The sequence below is a fragment of the Periplaneta americana genome, chromosome 10 (genome assembly GCF_040183065.1).
Source record: "Periplaneta americana isolate PAMFEO1 chromosome 10, P.americana_PAMFEO1_priV1, whole genome shotgun sequence".
NCBI lineage: Eukaryota > Metazoa > Arthropoda > Insecta > Blattodea > Blattidae > Periplaneta > Periplaneta americana.
The window spans coordinates 122,316,414-122,340,305 of record NC_091126.1 but is presented as its reverse complement, the minus strand read 5'-3'; the positions used below and the strand labels follow the sequence as shown (position 1 = coordinate 122,340,305).

General features: G+C 32.4%; 1 long non-coding RNA gene across 1 annotated transcript in view; it reads left to right on the top strand.

Annotated features, from left to right (window-relative positions):
• The window catches only part of LOC138707999 (uncharacterized), a 109,415-nt gene extending 94,853 nt beyond the window's left edge, over positions 1-14,562 (top strand). The window contains exon 3 of the long non-coding RNA XR_011334519.1: positions 12,858-14,562. This is a non-coding gene — a long non-coding RNA (uncharacterized lncRNA). The remainder of the gene's footprint in view (positions 1-12,857) is intronic.
• The last annotated feature ends 9,330 nt before the right edge of the window (positions 14,563-23,892 follow it).

The following is a 23,892-nucleotide window of genomic DNA, read 5'->3' as shown; positions in this document are numbered from 1 at the left end:
TCTTGTTTAGGATCAGTTACAAATATTCAGAACGCTAACTTAAATAAGTACATCTTTAAAATAGATCACCTATTATACGAGTTAAAAGAACACAGATTTAGTGATTTTCAAAGGATGGAGAAAGATTTCAATATTTTTGTCACTCCTTTTCATGTTGAAATTGAAAATGTTATCCCAGAATTGCAGTTACAGGTAGTGGATTTGCAGAATGATAGCTTCTTGAAAGCAGAATGTGAAGGTCTGCTGGGGGGTTAAAATTTTTGAAAATATGTCCAATACTACATATCCCCTGCTCAGACAGTTTGCTTAAAAAATAATGAGTATGTATTCATCAGCCTACCAGTGCGAACATCTGTTTTCTAAAATGAAATTTATAAAGTCCAGCCATAGATCTCGCATAAACGATGCTCATCTCCTTGCGCAACTGAAAATAGCATGCACAGATATAAATACCAATTTCGAAGAAATTGCTTTGAAAAATGATTAATTTATATCACGTGAATGAACTCTTCTAATTACATATGGTAGGTAGGAGTGTAATTGCGCAACTGTCTGTAAATCCGTCACTGCACTGTAGAGTGCAGCCCCTCCCACAGTATATGGATGACTTTTAAATTCTGTCTTGTGGGTTGCGTTCATTTTGCCCACCACTGTTTTATTCAAATGGTGAGTGCAAAGGAATTCATATTGTTGGTGTACTACTGTGACCACATGTGGAAGATAAAGTGATATCATTACATTATGTAGATGACCGGATGATAATGGCGAGGATACTAGCAAAGAAAATAGACTTAGTGCTAATGCAAATGTCCATGTCACATAGTGAATTTAGCAGATGAGGAAGTGAAAGAAAGCTATGACATGATGGAAGATATAGTTGAGAAGGAAATGAAGAAAGCATGTGTAATCCTAACGAGCTACTGGAACATAATAGTAGGAGAAGGACAAGATGGAAGAACAGTTCGAAAATATGGATTTGGGAAAAGAAATGACAGAGAGAATTTCTGTAATAAATGCAATGATTGTTGGAAATATATTATTCCAACAACATAAATGAAGTAGATACACGTGGACTTGCTCAAGGAACGAAAACAGATATCATATAGAGTACATAATGGTACAGGAGAGATTCCGAAATTACTTTAAAAAGCAAAGACTTTACCAGAAGTGGATATTAATTCAGATCATGTCCTGCTGATATTTGTCTGAAGAAAATAAGAGAAAGATAGGTGACGAAGAAATTGAAACGAAGAGGAAAAAAGAAAATTTGAAGAGAATTTTCAAGAGAAAGCTGCTACATTAGAATTCAGACCTGAGAATAGAAATGAGCAGGGCCCGGATAGTTATGTACTAAAAATCAGGAAAATATGTAATTATATATGTAATTTAAAATCTTAAAATATATAATAAAATAATTAACATACCAAGAAATATGTAACGTAATAATATCAGAATTTTTCTACATTTCCTTGAAATATGTTGCTGATAGGCTACCTACAGAATCACATGTCTTAACTCATACCCTATTATACATATCATTGTGGAATTTTCCACAGGGATGTACAGTAATTGGGTCAGCAAGTATTATACATAGCCTATCATTTTGAAATTTTCCACAGGGATGTACCAGTAATTGGGGTCAGAAAGTATTATACCTGTCATTGTGAAATTTTCCACAGAGATGTACCAATAATAGATTATTTATTTGATATGAACAATTATCAGTAGGTGTCAGTATTAATAGAAAACTTAATGCAAATTAGCTTAGTATATCAAATAAAATTAATATCAATTAGGTTTCCTTGTTGTGCAGAAACTTTAAACAGCAATTTTTTTAACTAAATATGTTCTTATATATATATATAGAAGTTTCAAGCACATTGCTCTAGTATTTTCAGAGTTGTCAGTTCCTAATATATATTAATTATGCATATTTAAATCATAGTTATAAAATAAATAAAGATAGTCAAACATAATTTTGACCACAGCTGCTGTTATGCTTGAGGTGCTCCATGTCAAATCTTGTAATTTTATGATAATATTTGGCTAAGATAATACAGTCACATTTATCAATACTGAAAATTCAGTAATTTTAAGAAACAGGTTCCCTTAATTCGGTAGAAATCTGTAACACAATTTAACTTAAAACGAATATAGTAGCTACTGTTAGTTAAACTATTATCTTCAGTTTTTGTATGGTCGGTGTAACTGGTCTAAAAATGGGCGTTTATATATGGTGAAGATCTGATTAAACAAATCAGGACTATTTTATTTCAGGTATATTGATAAATTGTGGTAGAACATTATTATCAGTGTCTTCCTCACATTTGTAGTAATCTGCTAAAGAACAATACAAATATATATATATGATTTTTGTTTAAGAAATTGGGGTTAAGATGCGGGATTAATAGTACTGATAAAAACAAACAAGAAATATCTTCATTGAATAATTTCAAGGAAAAAATTGTTCCGGGGCGGGTATCGATCCTGGGACCTTTAGCTTAGCGCACCAATGCTCTACCGATTGAGCTACCCAGTAACTACACCTGACACCATCTCAATATTTATATCCACACATTGCAAGTGGGTTGACAAGACACCAGAAACCCAACTTCGAGTGCACACAAATTCTGTGACTTGAATTGTGGTTTTCTGTTAACATACCTACAGTAACATACCGGTATATATTATGCAAATTATTCAAGTCTGCTTCACGTGGAGCTTTACCTGAAAGCCAGATTTGCACAATGTCTTCATTGTTTTATGAGTAATTTAATATAAAGAGACTCACCAAAGTTCGATGTGGTGAACCTTGTGTCATTTACTTTTAACAATCCAGTTACTATTTCCTGCAGCCATTCACGATCAGAGCTGTTTCTGTAAATTTGTAAATTCTCTGCTTGATAATGATTAATTGGACTTATATTAAAGTCGCCATCAACTTTCCAGACAAAAATGGTGATTTTGTCTATCTGATTCGTTTTCTGTAACAGAGGTAGGACCTATATATGTATTTTTTCATAACTCTTGAAGTAATTTCAGCAGAAAAAACAACTTATGATATTAGAACTCTGTTTTGAGACTTGAACTGAGATATATTCTGTTGGTATGATATTGATATTAATCTGTAAGTGAGATAGGTAATATGTTTTCTCTAGGGACATAATTTATATGACATATTTTAGAAGAATAGTACTCTAGTCACTTTCTTTGTAAAAGAGAACAAGTGCTTCAAGACAGCCCAAGTTAGCAGCAACAAGGTCACTAGATAAGAGCCAACATACTGTAGTTTCTATTGCTTTAATTTGAGACTATTGTAAGAGTTGCTTTCGTTTAATTTTGCAAGCATTGTTAATCGAATAAATAATGATCTGTGAATATGTTATAGAATGCATATGAATCAATTACAAAGTGTTAAGTTAAATGTGAAGTACAAAATGTGGCCTGAACACAGATGGTGAGCGGATTTCTTATTGTCATAGTACCTACACTAAGCATAAGATTTTCTCATGTGAATTTTCTCAGCAGGAATAGATGATATAATAAATTATCTGCAATGGTTTCTGAATAAACAACTGCCATAAGCAAATACAAAACGCAGAAAAGCTTCACTCCATCTGAATCTGATATAGGCTATGTTGTTGAAGTAACATACCGGTACCGTATGCCATGATGTTACGCCAGCCTAATGGCATTTTCGAGCTATATGACATTTTTTTTATTCCTATCGCACTTTATTTCCATTCGATCAGGCTTAAATTGTCTAGTAAATGTTATGAAATTATTTCGGTATTTCACTATAAGACCGATTTTTAAAGGAATATGAAATCCATGCACATTACCCAGTTAGATAATGTAGTGGTGATGGTGGCAGTAGTTTAGTCTGTTTAAGGATGCGTTTAACTGCAGAGGTTATTGTGTCGAAATTCAACTTGAATAAGAAATAGCCTACAGATTTTGCTGAAGCCTTTTATTAGGAACTAGCTGAAAGCACTCGGCATTGCCTGGGTTGTCCTTTTTTATTTAAACTGGTTGTTAGACTTTTTGGAAATCTCAGAAACTCAACTATAGACAACCAAAACGAATTGTCTTTAATAAGCTTCCCTCATCCATAAAGATGAATCTTTACATAGCGTCACTTACATAAATTAATGAACTTCTTAGCCAAATGCCTGAAAGGATTAACTCAATTTAAAACAACTGCAGATCTGGCAATGAAAGAAACGTTTCATCATGTGCCTTACTTTAAAATGTTTTTTAATGAATTTAAATACTATTATAGTCACAATCATGCCATGGTATGAAAGAAAAATTTCACAACCTCAAGCGGGATTCGAACCTGCGACTTCCTGTACTCCTGTCAGGCGCCTGACCGGAGTACAGGAAGTCGCAGGTTCGAATCCCGCTCGAGGTTGTGAAATTCTTTCTTTCATACCATGGCATGACTGTGACTATAATAGTATTTAAATTCATTAATATGTCACATCAACGGACGTTTATACATCACCAATATCGTAAGATGAAGATTACAAATGTTTTTTAATTTGTATATATATATATATATATATATATATATATATATATATATATATATATATATATATAGTTTATTTATTTATTCTGACGTAGTTAAGGCCATCAAACCTTCTCTTCCAAATCATCAGAAATATAAATAAAATAATAAAAAAATCAAACTATAAAATTTATTTAATAAAGTAAAGCCAAACGAATATATATATATAGGCTTCAGTCACACAAACTTTAAATGAATTAGCATTGCCTTGAAGTTCAGGAAAACAAAAACAAACCCCCCTTGATCCCTATAGGCCCACTTAGCATTGTGTCAATGTTCTACAGATCTTACATTTTATCTCTGCCGGTCAGTGACTGTTAAATTTCAAGTGGCTTATCTTTATCATGGGAGTCAACGTATTAATGAGCATTACAACCTTTCTCCCGTCTCCTTTTCTCCCTGCAAATGTGACGTTGCACAGAGGCAGAGATAAAATAATTATAAGATCTGAATGTTGGTCTGAAGCTATGCATTTCACATAATTTCATGTCTATGTGTGCTTTCACTTGAATTTCAGAGACAACTGACGATAAATGGGGAATTTCCTTATTCCCAGTCTGAACCCATTGGGGTGTCATCAAGAACCAAAATTTATCTCTCTATCAGCCGTACCAAAGAATCAATATATACGTATATAATTTAGTTTATATTGGAAAATTTTTCCCCTTGACCGCTCTATGCCTATTTTTTTTAATATGACTTCAGAAACTATATCTCATAAATTCAGAACATATTATATTGATTCTTATTTTATACACAGAATACAGATACAATATAAACTCGCAATAAGTCATTTTTTAACAAAAAGACTAATATTCTGAGAGACGTATGCCGGTATTTTATAAATTAAGAAATTGTTCTTTCCACAATGCATAACATACTACATTGGCAACGTGATTATACAGTTAAAATTTCTCAGTAGGTAACACATTTTCGGACATGAACAACAATATTTTGAAAGATGTATATTTTAGAATTAATACAATGTTATTTTCAGTCGCCTTATATACATTCACATACTACATTAGCAATATGACAAAAGTATCATTGAATTGCTTTTTGATGTATGTAAAATCTTTTTTTTCCTACTTCTTTGCATAAAATATAGTTGAGAATGTGAAAAACACGGAGTTTTTAAGTTAATGTCTGCAACTTTGAGCGACTGTCCTTCAGGTTAATATTTTAATATGGCCATTACAAATGCTAGTCGCACGGAAATTGCTGTTACTTAAAATCGAAAGGCATGTTAGTGGGTACAATAGGAATACGTGGGATAAAAACATCTTCTCCTTTCGTTTTGCTAGTTAATACTGTCACTTCTATTACTACATTTTCAATTAGTTTTTTCACACCAATTCTTGTTCCATTGCATAATTTTGTTGGGTCAATATTTCGCAATAGTACTGTTGGTGATTCAGTATTAAGTATTAAATTATATGGTAGCAATCCTTGTGGTTTCAAAGAATTCAAGAATTCAGTTGGATAAAACACAGTCTGCTCACTATCTACAACTGCATCGAGAAATTCATAATATGGTCCTGGACTGCATAAAGATACTTATTGCAAGAATTATCTAGTTTTAGCCTTCATGATGTGTATCAACACTGTTATTTAATTTCGTGTTATAATTTCAATGACCTCGTGAAAGTCAGTGTTGAATACAACAAACAATAATATAGACTACACTCTCGACCTAACTCAGGACTGTAACAAAAATGATACTCCTCGAGACATTCTGCGAGCCGTCACCACAGAAACTATTCTGATGAGGTATCCGGAAGAAACATGGCTACACATATATACAGACAGGTCACAGATAGAGAGAGATGGCACTGCTGGAGGTGGCATATATTGTAGGCTCTTCTGAACATATCTATCACTGGGCAGAGACCACATTGCCTTTGATGGAGAAGTGAGAGCCATAAAAACTGCTCTCAAACAATTATTGCCTTGGTTATCAACATTTTCAAATGCTGTAATTCTGTGTGACTCCCAAGCTGCAATATCCGCCATCACCAACAACTCTAACCCTCTACCTTGTCCTGATACACACGAATGCAGGAAAATAATTAGGAACCTTACTGAGAAAAACAAAAAAGTGGTCCTACAGTGGATACCATCCCATTGTGGTTTCCCCGGGAATGAAATAGCTGATTCTCTTGCAAAAAAAGGCACTAAAATCCTGCCCTATGTTTGTGAAGTACCCTACAGTCGAGCATCAACCATCATACGACACAAGGTAAAGGAAACTTATAAAAAATCTCTGCAAGATAACATAAGCACCTCTGAATGGAAAGACAATGTAACTTCGGTACCAGATTGGCCAAGGAGAGAAGCAGTTGCCAAATTCCGATTAGCAACTGGGCATGATTGCTTGGGTAAACTTCTATGCCGCATTGGTTTACTCCAGAATCCTAACTGCCCACTCTGCAACCAGAACATCGTAATGGACTCAGACCATCTAATGGATTGTCCCAATCTGTCCTCCACAACACTGGTAGAGAAGTATTGGGAAGCAAGAGAGAAGATGATGATCATCCAAATATAAAATTTGTTACTCCTCCTTTCATGTTATATGTATTCCATCATTCTTGCTGAGATAAACTATTTATGTACTCTTCTCATTGTTTATTTGCAAATTTGTTTATTTGTTTCACACTATTGCATGTTGCCATTATCACAGCTAAAGATAAACTCTACAGCCCTACATTAAATAAATAATAAAAATCAATTGACTATAGAAGATTGCATTTTAATATTGTACATGAATATTTGACTGTATTTATTTCTGTTTTTTATTTTTTAATTAATTCAACATCCATTTGCACAATTTTAATGTAGCCAATGTTTTTCTCCTGGTTATAAAGGTTAAATATGCAAACTTTGGCACATATCGCTCAAAGCGTATAGATTTGTATAGATAACATACACACATACATACACTTAATGGCAAAAAGAATGGGCCGGCCAACAATTTCTAAGTTCCAGAGACATAACATTGTGCATGCTCGTCTCGTCAAAGCTGTAGTTCACCAGGTAACACATAATTAAACCATTTAAATTTGCTGTATTTTGTTTAAGAGTCTAAAATAAATTATAAAATCGAATGGAGGTTTGATTCTAGATATGTCAGGGCCTCTGAAGAGTGAAATAATAATAAAATTGATAAATACAAAATAAACTGAAGCAAATATGAACAGGAAAACCAAGTATTATGCCGAAACAATGTTACCAGTCATAGTAGTGTAAGTCATTACGGCACTGGTCTATTGAGCATGTTAATAATAATAGCTCCAGGTTCAAATCTCCCATAATCTCTTTTCTTTTTAATTACAAATTTGCCATCATATACGTCTCGCAAAGCTATATTTATGTGGTGACTTCTCTTAGAATATGCCCAAACTCTAAGAAATAATAAACCTCCCTCTCTCTTCCAAGCAATACTCCTGTCTATTGTTAAAATGTTCTGTCTCGTCATTACATTTGAAGACGGCAGAAAGTCAATAGAGAGCGTGGCATACGATGTCGCCGAGCTGTGAGGAGAGAAAATTTGACGATGGAGCATGCTGTGGACCATCTAGCGTATGCTACTCTCCGACAGGACTTCGATTGGAGAAATGTAATTTTCTCCGACAAGGTAATTGTTTCCATTAGTAACAATGGTCCTGCCTAGTTTATCGTATGGCCACCGATGCGATGAACGCTTCGTGGGATGACTTAACAGGTCGAGTCGCGTGTTGGGGGTGGATGTCATACGATGGGATAGGACTTCTGGAACACATCCACTGTCGGTTTATGGCAGAAGTCTGTGAACACATTTTGGCCTGAGAACGATATCCAGAAGGAACACTTTTCTTCCAGCAGAATAATCACCTGGTACACACCGCCAACCAGATTCAAAGATGGTTTGCAAGGAGGCCTGATATCGACCTGGTCGACTGGCCTCCAAAATCACCAGATATGAATCAGATTGAAAATTTGTGGGCTACAGTCAAACCGATCCTATGCTCGAATTGGGCAGAACAACCACTCGTTTGGACAGCTGACGAATTGTGGGACAGAGTTCTAGATGCGTGGGAGAAAGTGGCCATGAATTTAGACCTGTTCCATAATCTTTTGGACTCCATGCCGCGCAGAATGAGGACAGTTGTTGACGCAAGTGGTTTGTGGACGAGATACTAATCCCCACCACAGGCCTCTTTTGTTAATATATTAACAATTTCTTTTTGTTTATTTAATTATTATTTATGTTTGATATGCGTCCTATTTTTTTTGGATGTGAAACAAGTATTTTTGTTTATACAGACCAGGTTTCGCCTATTAATACTCACAGGTGATGGGCAATAATATTTTTACAAGGCAGGCATAACGGAGTTTATGAACAAATGCCATTTCACATTTAAACTAATAAATTAATTAAAAAGTAAAATAATATATATATATGAAGCGTCCAATTCCAAAACTGTGTAAATCCATTTTTTTTTTAAATTGAGATAATGGCGGTTTCGTCATCTACCTAAATGTCTCTAGCAATTTTCTAATGAATGTTGTGCCTAAATTCCCTCTTTCCTTCCATAAATAAGCTTCAAATATGACGAACACTGCAAACAATTAGGAAAAAAGTTATCAGTTTTTGGCGTTTCCTGAAAATTGTTAGGAATGGATGTAGACAGTTTTGGAATTGGAGGCTTCATATATATATATATATATATATATATATATACAGACGTGGACAAATTATTAGCAAAATTGAAGATTTTTATTACATATTTTTACAAAATATGATTCTTCAGCTTAGACTACAGTTGACATTTTTGCGTATTTCGAAATTATTAGCAAAATTGAAGATTTGTATTGTATTTTTTTTTTTACAAAATTTGACTCTTCAATTTGGACTACATTTGATATTTTTGCATATTTACAAATTATTAGCAAAACTGAAGATTTTTATTATATTTTTTACAAAATTTGACTCTTCAATTTGGACTACAGTTTACATTTTGGATATTTCCAAATTATTAGCAAAACTGAAAATTTGTTTTTATATTTTTACAAAATTTGACTCTTCAATTTAAACAGCAGTTGACATTTTTGCACATTTACAAATTATTAGCAAAATATGAAGATTTTTATTATATATCTTTACAAAATTTGACTCTTCGATTTAAACTACAGTTGACATTTTTGCATATTTCTATTTATTGTAATGATAGAAATATGCAAAATTGTCAACTGTGGTCTAAATTGAAAAGTCAAATTTTGCAAACAGATTTGTCATAAAAATCGTCAACTTTGTTAATAATTTGTCCACGTCTGTATATATAGCATTTCTATCGACCAAGAGTCGGCCCAGTCTTTTTGCCATTACAGTACGTACATACCCACATTCACTTTTATATATTAAGATAGGGCTTTTATGTTCCATAAATCTACATTTTACTTTCCCCTGAACTAGGATTTATTGCTCAAAACATAATTGCACTAAGTCTAGTTTGAACTCATGAACCTCGGATCCAGCGGTTAGCAAGGTACCGGTATCTGCTAGATTACTAAAGACGACTTTTTATTTTAATATTTTACCTAATACAATATTTAATTTCATGACACTTTCAGTGAAATTATGAAGATTCTGAAATTAATATCAAGTGCGCCAATAGCAAATTCAGAAGAGGGAAGACATTTCTCTGCTTTGAATAGGACCAATAGGTCCCTTCGAAGTAGGCCTACAATGAAGGGAGAGAGATACAGAATTAGCTTTAACAGTACTCCAGTCACAGGACTTCGGTAAAAAATATCAGAAATATCAGAGCTACCCACGCGTATTTTGCCAAACAACTTTTTTACAAGTATGTTACTTTCAATCTTATTTCTTTGCTTTGTGTTATGTGCGTGTTTGTTTATATTTTGCATACTATATTATATTCATTTGTCTTTAACACATTTCATAATGAATCCTCTGATCCAGAATTCAGGAATCGTTACAGTTTGATAATATTGTGTGTGTCCAATAATAATAATAATAATAATAATAATAATAATAATAATAATAATAATAATATATTTATTTATTTTATTTATTTATAACATTAATGTGCGAAACAACAGCACAAGGCCAATTACAGTTTAGCACAAGATACAAACAAAACAAAAAATGATGATGAGAATGAATGATAGAAATGGCAGTGAGATGAAATACAATCAATATAATAGTCTACATTAATCAATTGACCAAATGCAACAAAATAAATAGCACAAATAATAATTATTAAAATTAGTTCAGTGAGATAATTAAAATAATGGCAATTTAATAGAATGAATTACAAATGTATTAATGAAATCAAATAAATGAAGACTGGAATAATATAAGTAATATTGTAAAGATATGAATTGACAAGAATAGTATAATACATATCTTGACAATGGCATAAATTAATAAAACTAACATAAAAACTCAAAAGATATACTACACATTAAATGGATCCAAGTTCAATCCATGCAAATTAGCATATTTAATACATCTGCAGACCGGAGAGAGAGATTTAGAATTCCTATTATAAAACATTTTATGAAATCTTAAACCCTTAGCAGGAATATGAAGACTGATATTGCTTATGAAAGATTCACAATCAATATCACCCTTAATGACTTTACAAAAAAATAAATAATCAAGATCCTGACGTCTGGTAAACAAACTACCGCAATTAAAATATTTGCAATTAGTCTCATAGTTATAATCGGAATTTGGTAAAAATCTATAAGAACACAAGGAAATAAATTTTCTTTGAATATTTTCCAATTTAGCCGAGTCAGTGGAAGTAATGGAGTTCCATACAACAGATGCATATTCAAGCTTGGAATTAACCAATGTATAGTGTAAAATTAATAAACACATAGGAGTAGAAAAAGAATAAGTTATAGATCTGATTAGACCAAGCATTCTTAATGAATGGGTATAAATATATTGCACATGATCATGAAAATATAATTTTGAATCAAGTAAGACACCAAGATCTCTAATACACTCTTTCTTAGTAATTACGACATTACTAAGAGAATAATTAAATTTTTGAGAAGTAGTTTTCCGTGAGAAGTAAATATAACAAAAGTTTTGGATTGATTAATTTTCATTCCATTTTCAACAGATCATTGTAAAATTGAATTAATGTCATTTTGAAGAATTTTACAATCAGCCGAACTATTAATTTTACGAAAGATTTTGAGATCATCCGCAAATAAAAGGCAGCTAGAACTTATTCTTTTACTTATATCATTTATAAATAATAAAAATAGGAGAGGTCCCAATGTAGACCCTTGAGGAACTCTGCATAAACTATTAAATGGAACCAAGAGAGAATTACCTAGTCGAACACAAGACTGTCTATCTGTTAAATAATTTTCAAACCAATTAACGTAGTTAGTGGAGAGACCAAAATTACTTAATTTATTTAATAAAATTTTGTGAGGAACAACATCAAATGCTTTGCTAAAATCAAAATAAATTGAGTCAATTTGACCTTGAGTTTCGACAACAGGCATAATGAGATTGAGATAGGAAACTAAATTAGTAGTAGTAGATTTCCCTCTAGTAAATCCATGTTGGGCCGAATTGATCTTATTTTTGACATAAAATGAAATGTGTTTGTGAATAATTTAAAAAAAAAAATTTAGAAAAATTGTTTAGGATAGAAATGGGTCTGTAATTAGTAACACTGTTTTATTACCATTTTTAAAAACTGGAATAATGGATGCTTCCTTCCAAAGTGATGGGTAAATTCCTGTTTTTAAACTAAGATTGAATAAAAAAGTTAAGATGGGTATGAAAATATTAGAGCAACCCTTGATTATAAAATTAGGAATGCTGTCTGTACCTTTAGATTTATTAGGCTTTAGCTTTTTAATGGCTTTAGTTACATCATCGGATGTAATTTTAGGCAGGGGCAAACAGTCAGTAATATTAGAATCATAAGTAATGAAATTAGAGTTACAATTTTGTTGAACAGATTTAAATTGACTAGCAAATGCATTTGCAATTTCTTTTTCATCTGTGATGTGAACGCAACAATAATAATAATAATAATAATAATAATAATAATAATAATTTTATTTTTATATAATCATCATGACCACACATGTGCCATCCCACTTTAAGTTTTTTCTCTTGAAGTTTCTTCCGAGTTTCGGGATTAACCACAATAATGAGGTTACTGTTCTCCTTCCTGTCTTTGAATATGAATTTCGGCGTGATATCACTTTCTTGCAAATTCAGCTCTGAATTTTGTTCTAGAATTGCGTCCTTTACAACATCCACACTAAAAAACCAAAACTGCTATTATTGGAAAGATCAAAGAAGAAGGATTAGCAAAATGGCAGGAAGAATGGACTAGTGCGACCAAAGGGTCTGTCTGCAGGACCTTCTTCCCATCGGTTCGATAGAGATTAAGACAGAATAGGATAATAATGATGCCTTCAATTGCAGCTATGGTAACTGGACATGGCATACTAAAATCCTATCTCCAAAGATTTAGGATAATAAATGATGCCACATGCTCCTGTCTTCAAGAGGCCCAAACTGTGGATCATCTAATATACAGGTGTAGAAAACTTCAGCAGCAGAGGGACATCTTCAGACATCAAATAGTAATGAATCATGGAAAGTGGCCAGTTGCTCAAGATCAACTCATTTTGAAACATTACAAACAATTTAAAACATTCATACAATCAATAGACTTTAACACATTATAAACATGAACACAAATAAGTACAACACTTTGTAAACATGAATCCAAATAAGCATACAATTATAAGATTTTAAATTGTGGATCTGTGATGTACAATTCAAATATGACTCTGTCTATTGCAATGGTGTATTGTTAAATGACTGTGAACATGTATGTAACGTAAAAATAGCATATAAATATATTAAAACACTTGTACAACGTTGTCTTGTAATGTATTTAAGCATAAGCTAGCTTATCATCCATTGTATAGAGTAGAAAATTTTATTTAAATTTGTGGATTTGTAAAGTATAATATTTTAATTGTGAATTTGTAAGGTGCAATTTAAATTGTGGATTTGTAATGTATATTTTAAATTGTGAATTTGTAAGGTACAATTTCAATTGTGGATTTGTAATGCATATTTTAAAATTTTGGATTTGTAATGTATAATATCTGAAATTGTGAATTTGTAAGGTACAATTTAAATTGTGGATTTGTAATGCATATTTTTAAATTTTGGATTTGTAATGTATAATATTTTAAATTATGAATTTGTAGGGTACAATTTAATTGTGGATTTGTAATGTATAATATTTTAAATTGTGAAATTGTAAGGTACAATTTAAATTGTGGATTTGTAATGTATAAATTAAATTGTGGATTTGTAATGCATATTTTAAATTTGTGGATTTGTAAAGTATAATATTTTAAATTGTGAATTTGTAAGGTACAATTTAAATTGTGGATTTGTAATACATATGTTAAATTTTGAATTTGTAAGGTATAATTTAAATTTGACTCTATCTATTACAATAATGTATTGCTAGATAACTATGAACTATTCTACATATATCAAATTCGATTAATAATATAAACATAGTATGTAATATTGCAACACTTGTACAAAATTTTTCTGATAATGCATTTAGGCATAAGCTTTGTAACTGGCGAGCGGATTGATTCTATATAGCACATAGATAATTTAATTGTGGATGTGTAATGTGTATTTGTAATGTATTAATTAATTATGGATTTGTAATGTACTTAAGCATAAGATTTATAATTGCTAGTTGATCATATATTGTGTAGAGTAGATAATTTTTATTTATTTTAATTTTTGGATTGCAATATCTATTTTAACCGACTCTGTATATTGCAATAATGTACTGCTATATGAATATCAACTATGAATTATGAAATATGTAACATAAACATAGCATGTAGTATTGCAAATATTGTATGCAATGGAACATGCTGTTTTAGCACAATAAAGGCAAAAAAAAAAAAAAAATATATATATATATATATATAAATAATAATAATAAAATAATAATAATAATAATAATAATAATAATAATAATAATAATACGCATTATATAGGGGAAAGTTGGACAAAACATTGTACCTAAGCTTTAAAAATTAGGATATTGAAGACTTAAGTGGGTTCAGAAAAATAATATTTTGTAGTAGCATATGAGAATACTTAGTCAATCTACACATAAGTTTGAAATTGTCTTACAGATAGTACCGGTACCTTCTTGTTTCAAATTTACAATGACTTTAACTATTGATTTAGAGGAGCGTAAATAGTAACAGTGAGTTTTGCAATGAACTTATGACGTACAACTTCGAACTTATGACGTACAACTTCATGGCCGTCTTCAATTGTGAAAAATAAACAAAATTATTAACTGCTTACAAAACTTACATTTAACCACAAAAATTCAAACATAAACGTGAGGGGCATAAATGTACTAGCTGCATTCATGCATACCACGGCAGTTATGATGGGTCTCTTCTCTGCAGAAGTAAGACAGCCTGTTTGCTTCTTACCTTTCATAGCAAGCACTCTAAATGTGTTTTTGAGGACTGTTGATATGTCAAATTCTATTAAGGGATAACTGATGTTGGCTAATGTTGAAATTATTCCACATTTACGAACTATTTACTCAAGCAACAGGACTTGAACAAGGGATCTTCAGTTTTATGCATTAAGATTCTGCTAATACTGGGAACCACATTTGCCAGTATACCAGTAGATAGCCTACTATCACAGCCTAGTATATACAATCATGAAGCTCAATACGTAGTAAATATGCATCCATAGATAGTTACTAACCACTAGGATCGCTGATATCGCCTCATTGCAGACAATACGAAATAGTACTGGCACAGTCTATTATTCCTAACACCCTCACAACTCAAGCTTCGTGACTGTATATACTAGACTGTGCTACTATTATCTTTGATCGTAACAGTTTTTAATATTTTCAACATTTAAATACTTAAGAATTAACTTGTTAAAAATTTTAATTTATCATTTAATATTATTATAATTAATACAAATTTATGCAAATAATTTTAACTCATTTATGATATTATCTTTCTTGCAACAGTCCTCCACAGACATTCCTGCTCGAACCTTTTAACTCTAGTCTCAAGAACTGTTTGTGACACAAGAAAAGCTTTGCTTGCTTTCAGATATCCCATCCTACTTCAAATTATTTCCGTCACTACATTTTGCATACTTTCTACAGACCTTTGGTACTTAGAATTCGAGGTACTGGTACTAATTGCATATCTGCATACATAAACAACAATAAATTAGTTACTACCCCGTTATATCCAACTAGTCTGCTCTTTCTAAAACAAGATGGCATGAAAAGACTTCAGCTGTTAGAAACATAATTGTTATCAATTCATATATCAATTTATCTACTTAAGGATAGAATTTACTCAGATTTTTTAAATGTAGTTGGGAACAATATTATTAAATTTACTCACATTTTGAAAATATAGTTGGAAACAGTATTATTAAAGTGCACTTTGATGCAGAAACATTGATATTCACTATTGAAAAACACAGACTCGTTATCAGGGCCACTGAGAAGGGGGGGCAAAGGGGGCAAGTGCATATGGGCCCGTGAGCAGTAAGGGCCCGTCAGATTAAGTGAGTCTGATTACTTTCTATTACCACGAATAATTATTCACAGATACATACCGGTTATAAAATTTTGTAAGAACATTTGTTACATGAATCTGACATATTAATCAACAATAGTAGAATTAATACAAATTACCACTTCATTATGTAAATATTTAACTTTTATATAATAGAATATTGGTTTCCCACGTTAACAGTCATCGACATGACACTTGAGGGCTCCGGGATTTGCCTGAAATATGTTCCCATCGCTTGTACCGAACACTTTCAATTGGCTTGTCCTCTTAATTAACAACCCCTGTCGGCCCACCGCAATATGCTAGTGGACTCTCCCAAATCCAAGCTGGAGGATTACGTTTCCTTTTCAGTAGGGCCTACTTAGTACGTTTCGTGACGAAACTTTCGTCTTTTCGTTGTCGTTTTTCTAGTAAATTCTGCTCATTAGTGTTACCAGTGGACAATGGACAAGCAGAAGCATAAGTCGGGAGCTGAAAAGCGCAAGGAGAGACAGAAAAATTGGAATATATTAAGAAATGGAGTAGAACTTTGTTTGAAGTTGGTATGAAATTGAGCGACCTTGGAAAACTAAAAAGTAGCAGACAAATTATGTCATTGAATGTGTTGTTCGAAAACAAGAGCCTTTCCAAAAACAGTATTACAGTATTTTCAAAACTCAAGGATGGAGAATGTGTTCCCAGAGACTGGCTAGTGTGGAGTGAAACAAATCAAGGAAAACAGTACAGTGACTGATTTGTTTCTCTCCACACTAGCCAGTCTCTGGGAACACATTCTCCATTCTTGAGTTTTGGAAATAATACTGGAAAGGCTCTTGTTCCGTCACTTAGAAGGTTATTAGGCAGGTTGGGGGTACTTTTTCGAACAAAACATTCAATGACACAATTTGTCTGCCACTTTTTAGTTTTCAAAGGTCGCATGTTACTTACCATGACTCAGAGTTAGGAACTGGTGTGTGTAAATTTGTTTCACTTGCACATATTAACACATCATTTTTACTATTGTTTGCTTGTTCTGATTCAACACTACTGTTATCAGAATTTTTTTCTAAACAGCCACAATCATCAGTATTCACTTCTAAGCATGAACTGTCTTCATATTTGACAACCTGAACAGACGGGCTTGAGATTGGTTTATTTTCTGCACTTTCACTAGCAATGCTCAATTTCACACCAACTTCAAACAAAATGAAGGAAATAAAAATGTATTCAGAGTAACAATGTGTCAAGAAAGACTGAGTAACCTTGGCCTCCTTAGTCTGGAGAGTGATCTTGCTAGGTCTTTAAATTTTGATGATATAATTGATGATTTTGCATCATTAAAGTCAAGGAGAGTTGTTTGTTGATGTTGGCCTGCAAGTCAGAAATTACAGCTGTTTAAGAATAGTGTTTTATGAAAACGAAAAGACGAAAGTTTCGTCACGAAACATACTACGTAGGCCCTACTAAAAAAGAAGCATGATGAATATAATATACTAGCTGAAAGTACCCGGCGTTGCCTGAGTTTTCCTTTCTGCTTCTGTTTTCAAATGAACTGGTTGTTAAATTTTCGGAAATTTCGGAAACCCAACTATAGGCAACCAAAACGAATTGTTTTACTAAGCTTTCCTCACACATAAAGATGAATCTGTACTTAACTTCACTTACATGAATTAATACTCCTTAGCCAAATGCCTGCCAGGTTTAACTAAATTAAAAAAAAATTGTAGATCAGGCACCGAAAAGAAAATATTTCATCATGTGCCTGGCGTTCAACTTTGTTTTAAATTTATATATTTATTTGTTTTGTTTATTTATCTCTGCCGGTCAGTTACCACTAAATTTCAAGTGCTTTATCTTAGTCATGGCTGTCAGCGTATTAAACACCATTAATTTTTCTGCTGTCTCCTTTCTTCCCCGCCACAAATGTGACGTTGTACAGAGGCAGAGAAAAAATAATTATGAGATCTGTACATTTAACTGAAGCTGTGCTGACATACATTTCACGTAATTTCATGTCTATGTGTACTTTTACTTGAACTTCAGAGACAGCTGATGGTAATTAGAGAATTCTCTTGTTCCCAGTCTGAATCGTTGGGGTGTCATCATGAGCCTAAATTTATCTATCGGTCGTACCAAAGAATCAATATATACGTATGTAATTCAATTTATATTGGAATATTTTTTACCCCTTGACAGCTGTACGCCCGCTTATATCATACCCGGCCTTTTTTTAAATATAACTTGAGATATTATATTTAACAAATTCAGAACATATTAAATACTGTATATTACTTTTTATTTTATATACAGAATGCAGATAGAGTATAATTTTGCAAGAAGTCATTGTTCAGCATAAATAATAATATTCTGAAAGATATCCTGTGTTATAGAAAATGAAGTACTGTTCTTTCCACAACGCTTGACATACTACGCTGGCAACCTGATTACACAGATAAAATTTCGCAATAACACATTATTGGACATGGGCAATAATATTTCGAAAGATATATATTTTAGAATTAAGTAGTATATCGAAATGATAGCCATCCAAATCTTGGATTTAAAATATCGGCATCCCAATCAATTCAAATGAACAAAAATAAAGAAAATGTAAATTAATGTCTTATTTTCAGTGGGCTTACGTTTATTCACATACACATTAGGAACATGACAAAAGTCTCATTGATATGCATACAATTCGTTTTCCCGTCTTTTGCATAAATGTGCATATATGTTTAGGTGTGCTCACTTGAAAGCAAGTTACGGAATTATTGACAATGTGAAAAACACGGAGATTTAAGTGAATGTTTGCAACTTTGAGCGACTATCCTTGAGCTTTATTTTACTACGGTCATTGTGAATGTTAGTTGCACTGAAATGGCAGTTGCTTAAAATCGAATGGCATGTTACTGGCTATCATAAGAATATGTGGGATAAAAACATCTTTTCCTTTCATTTTGCCAGTTAATACTGTCACTTCTGTTACGTTTGTCATGAGTTTTTTCACACCAATTCCTGTTCCATTGCATAATTCTTGTGGATCAATATTTCGCAATAGTACTATTGGTGATTCAATATTAAGTATTAAATTATGTGTTGGCAATCCTTGTGATTTCAAAGAATTTAAGAATTCAGTTTGATAAAACACAGTCCACTCACTATCTACAACTGTCTCGAGAAACACATAATATGGTTCTGGACTGCATAAGGATACTTATTGCATGAATTGTCTAGATTTTGGCCTTCATGATGTACCTACAATGTTATTTTATATCGTTTTTTGCTTTTTCCATGGCCTCATGAAAGTCGATGTTGAATACAACAGACAATAATAAAGAACAATTGACTATAGAAGATTGCATTTTAGTATTATACATGAATGTTTGATCGTATTTATTTTTATTTTTTACTTTTTTAATTAATTTAACGTCCATTTTAACAATTTTAATATAGCCTGTGTTCTTCTCCTGGTTATGAAGGTTAAATGTGCAAACTTTGGTACATATTGGTCAAAGCGTGTAGATTTGTATAGGGAACATACATACATACATACCCACATTCGCTTTTATATATGTTGTTGTTGTTGTTGTTTTCTAATGCCAGGCGTTTGACAATAAAGTCATTTGACCTCTTGCACTCCAATATTTTTCAAAGATATTATCATGACCAGCCACTGAAGCACAGATTTTGAGGTGTTCCGAATCCATTTCTTGGTTTGAGTTGCACAATGGGCAGTTAGGGGACTGATATATTCCAATTCTATGCAGGTGTTTGGCCAAACAATCATGGCCTGTTGCCAATCTAAATGCAGCTACAGACTATTTTCGTGGTAAATCGGGAATTAACTGTGGATTTTGATGCAGAGAGTTCCATTTTTTCCCTTGGGACTGAGTTATCAAATTTTGTTTGTTGAAGTCTAAGTATGTAGATTTAATAAATCTCTTCACAGAGTAATACGTAGATTTAGTAACAGGTCTGTAAGTAGCAGTGCTGCCCTTCTTTGCTTTTATATATTAGACTAGCTGAAAGTACCCGGCGTTGCCCGGGTTGTGCTTTTTGCTTCTTTTTTTATTTAAACTGATTCTTAGACTTTTCGGAAATCTCAGAAACGCAACTATAGACAACCAAAACGAATTGTCTTTAATAAGCTTCCCTCGTCCATAAAGATGAATCTTTACATAGCGTCACTTACATGAATTAATTAACTTCTTAGCCAAATGCCTGAAAGGATTAACTCAATTTAAAACAACTGCAGATCAGGTAACGAAAGAAAACATTTTTCACGTGCCTTACTTTCAAATTTTTTTATTTGTAGTTATTTGTCTTTATTTATTTATTTATTCTGGCGTAGTTAAGGCCATCAGGCCTTCTCTTCCACATCACCAGAAATAAAAATAAAATACCTAATATAAAAATGAAATTATAAATAAAATAAAAACAAACGTAGAGTCACACAAACTTAAAATGAGTTAGCATTGTCTTGAGGTTCAGGAAAACAAAACACACCCTTTGGTTCCTGATCGCCCACTTAGCATTGTCTCAAAGTTCTACAGATCTTACATTTTATCTCTGCCGGTCAGCGACTGTTAAATTTAAAGTGACTTATTTTAGTCGTGGGAGTCAGCGTATTAAAAAGCATTACAATCTTTCTGCCACCTCTTTCTTCCCCATCTGCACAGAGGCAGAGATAAAATAATTATAAGATCTGTACATTCATCTTAAGCAGTGCATTTCACGTAATTTCATGTCTATGTGCGCTTTTGACTTTAATTTCAGAGAGAGCTGATGATAAACAGAAAATTCCCTTGTTCTCAGTCTGAACCCGTCGGGTGTCATTGCGAATGTGACATTGCGAATGTGACATTGCACAGAGGCAGAGATAAAATAATTATAAGATCTGTACATTGATCTGAAGCTGTGCATTTCACGTAATTTCATGTCTATATGTGCTTTGACTTGAATTTCAGAGAGAGCTGACGATAAACAGAAAATTCCCTTGTTCCCAGCCTGAACTCATTGGGATGTCATCGTGAGCCAAAATTTATCTCTCTATCGGTTGTACCAAAGAATCAATATATACACATATAATTTAATTTATATTGGAAGATTTTTTTACCTCTTGCCCGCTGTACGCCTTTTTATATCATACATAGTTTTTTATATGACTTGAGAAATTGTAATTATCTCACAAATAGATCATATTAATTATAATATATTAATTCTTATTTCATATATATAGAATACAGATGTAATATAAACTCGCAGTAAGTCATTTTTAACATAAAAACTAATATTCTGAGAGACGTATACTGGTATTTCAGAAATTGAATAATTGTTATTTCCACAATGCATAACATACTACATTGACAACATGATTATACAGATAGAATTTCGCAGTAACACATTTTCGGTCATAAACATCAATACAGGGCACATATATAAATACAGCCTGTATTTTGAGAAATGTATATTTTAGAATTAATACGGTGTTGTTTTCAGTTGGCATTCGTACATTTACATATTATGTTAGCAACATGACAAAAGTATCATTGAATTGCTTTTTGATAGGCCTATGTGTAAAATCTTCTTTTATTTTTCCATTGCTTTGTATAAAATGTAGTTGAGAATGTGGAAAACACGCAGTTTTTAAGCTAATGTCTGCAACTTTGAGCGACTGTCCTTGAGCTTAATTTTAATATGGCCATTAATAATGCTAGTGGCACTGAAATTGAAGTTACTTAAAATCAAAAGGCATGTTAGTGTGTATTGTAGGAATGCGTGGGATAAAAACATCATCTTCTTTCGTTTTGCCAGTTAATATTGTCATATCTATTACGATTTGCACGAGTTTTTTCACATCAATTCTTGTCTCATTGCATAATTTTGGTGGGTCAATATTTCGTAATAGTACTATTGGTGATTCAATATTAAGTATTCAGTTATGTAGTAGTAATTCTTGTGGTTCGAAAGAATTTAAGAATTCAGTTATAAAACACAGCCTGCTCACTATCTACAACTGCATCCAGAAATTCATAATACGTCCTGAACTGTGCAAAGATACTTATTGTATGAATTGTGTAGATTCTGGCCTTCATGACGTATCAACAATGTTTGTGTTATAATTCCCATGGCCTCATGAAAGTCGATATTGAATACAACAGACAATAATAAAAAACAATTGACTATAGAAGATGCATTTTAATATTATACACGAATGTTTAATCGTATTTATTTCTATTTTTTATTTTTTAATCAATTTATGGTCCATTTGCACAATTTTAATGTAGCCTATGTTCTTCTCCTGGTTATGAAGGTTAAATGTGCAAACTTTGGCAAAGCATATAGATTTTTATAGGGAACATACACACATACATATATACATACATACCCACATTCAATTTTATATATTAAGATAATTATTATGATCAGAATAATTGGTAACTTGTCATTTTTAACTTTTTTTCAACGGGGCCCGAGCACAATATTGCACAGGGGCCCATAAATCCTGTCGGCAGCCCTGCTTGTTAAACAATCCTCCCTCAATGTGAAACAAAGCAGCTCTCCACAACCAACTTAAATACATTATGGCAGTGTAGCTTTTGGAATATAGTTCAACATTCAGTTGCACGATAATAAATTAAATAATAATAATAATAATAATAATAATAATAATAATAATAATAATAACAATAATAATCCGTGACGCCCAGACCGACCAGCTGGCTGCTGGCCTCACATTCACATACCGAAGCAGAAGTGGACGATCATCCAACCAGAATGGAGGTATCATGTGGTTAGCAGTTATAGCTAGCTTTCGCAACTGGATTTTTTTTACCTATTGCAGCTCCCCAAATGCATCATGATGCTGGGTGGGCACCAGTCCCATACACTGGCCGAAATTTCATGAGAAAATTTCTTCCCCCATGAAGATCGAACCAGCGTGCAGTCCGTAACGTGAGTCCTAGTCAGTTGCATGATGACAACAATAATCAATACGTTATAAGACAGTACCCAATTTTTCCCTACTGGTATGTATTTGTATGCACATATGGTTTAATTAGAGAACCATCTGCCAAAATGTACGGGAAGCATTTTTTTTATTGTATGAATGGTGGAATAAGTAAATGAAAAATTGTAATTATTTTGACAAAACGATAATAGGGACTCTATTTGCTGCTGTGTTCTAACAAGAGTTTTACCATTGTTGTGTTACTTCCTAATTTCGACTACTTGTATCATTTTCTAAGGAAACTCTTCATTCTGTACACTTGCATTCTTCGGCTATTATTTTGTGATTCTGAATAAAATATAGTTAATAGTGTAGCAGAAATTACCTTCTGTAGTAGATTTAAATCTGAAAAATAAAAACAGAACATTACATTAGTAAGTTCATAATTATATGCACATGAAATAAACTTAAAAAGTCAATAGGCCTAATGGCTGTAGTGATAGACCTTCCATCTCCTTAGTCTATAAATTAAAAAAAAGGACGACATTCTCTAGCAAGGAATCAATAGGGTTATCAGGCATACATTATATTACAGCACATTACTACTGTACAAACATTTTGTCAGCGAACAAAATTAACAAAAAATTTTATCTAGAAATGCAAACAAATCCTGAAGAATGACAAGTAAGTTATGCCATGAAAGATGGTATTA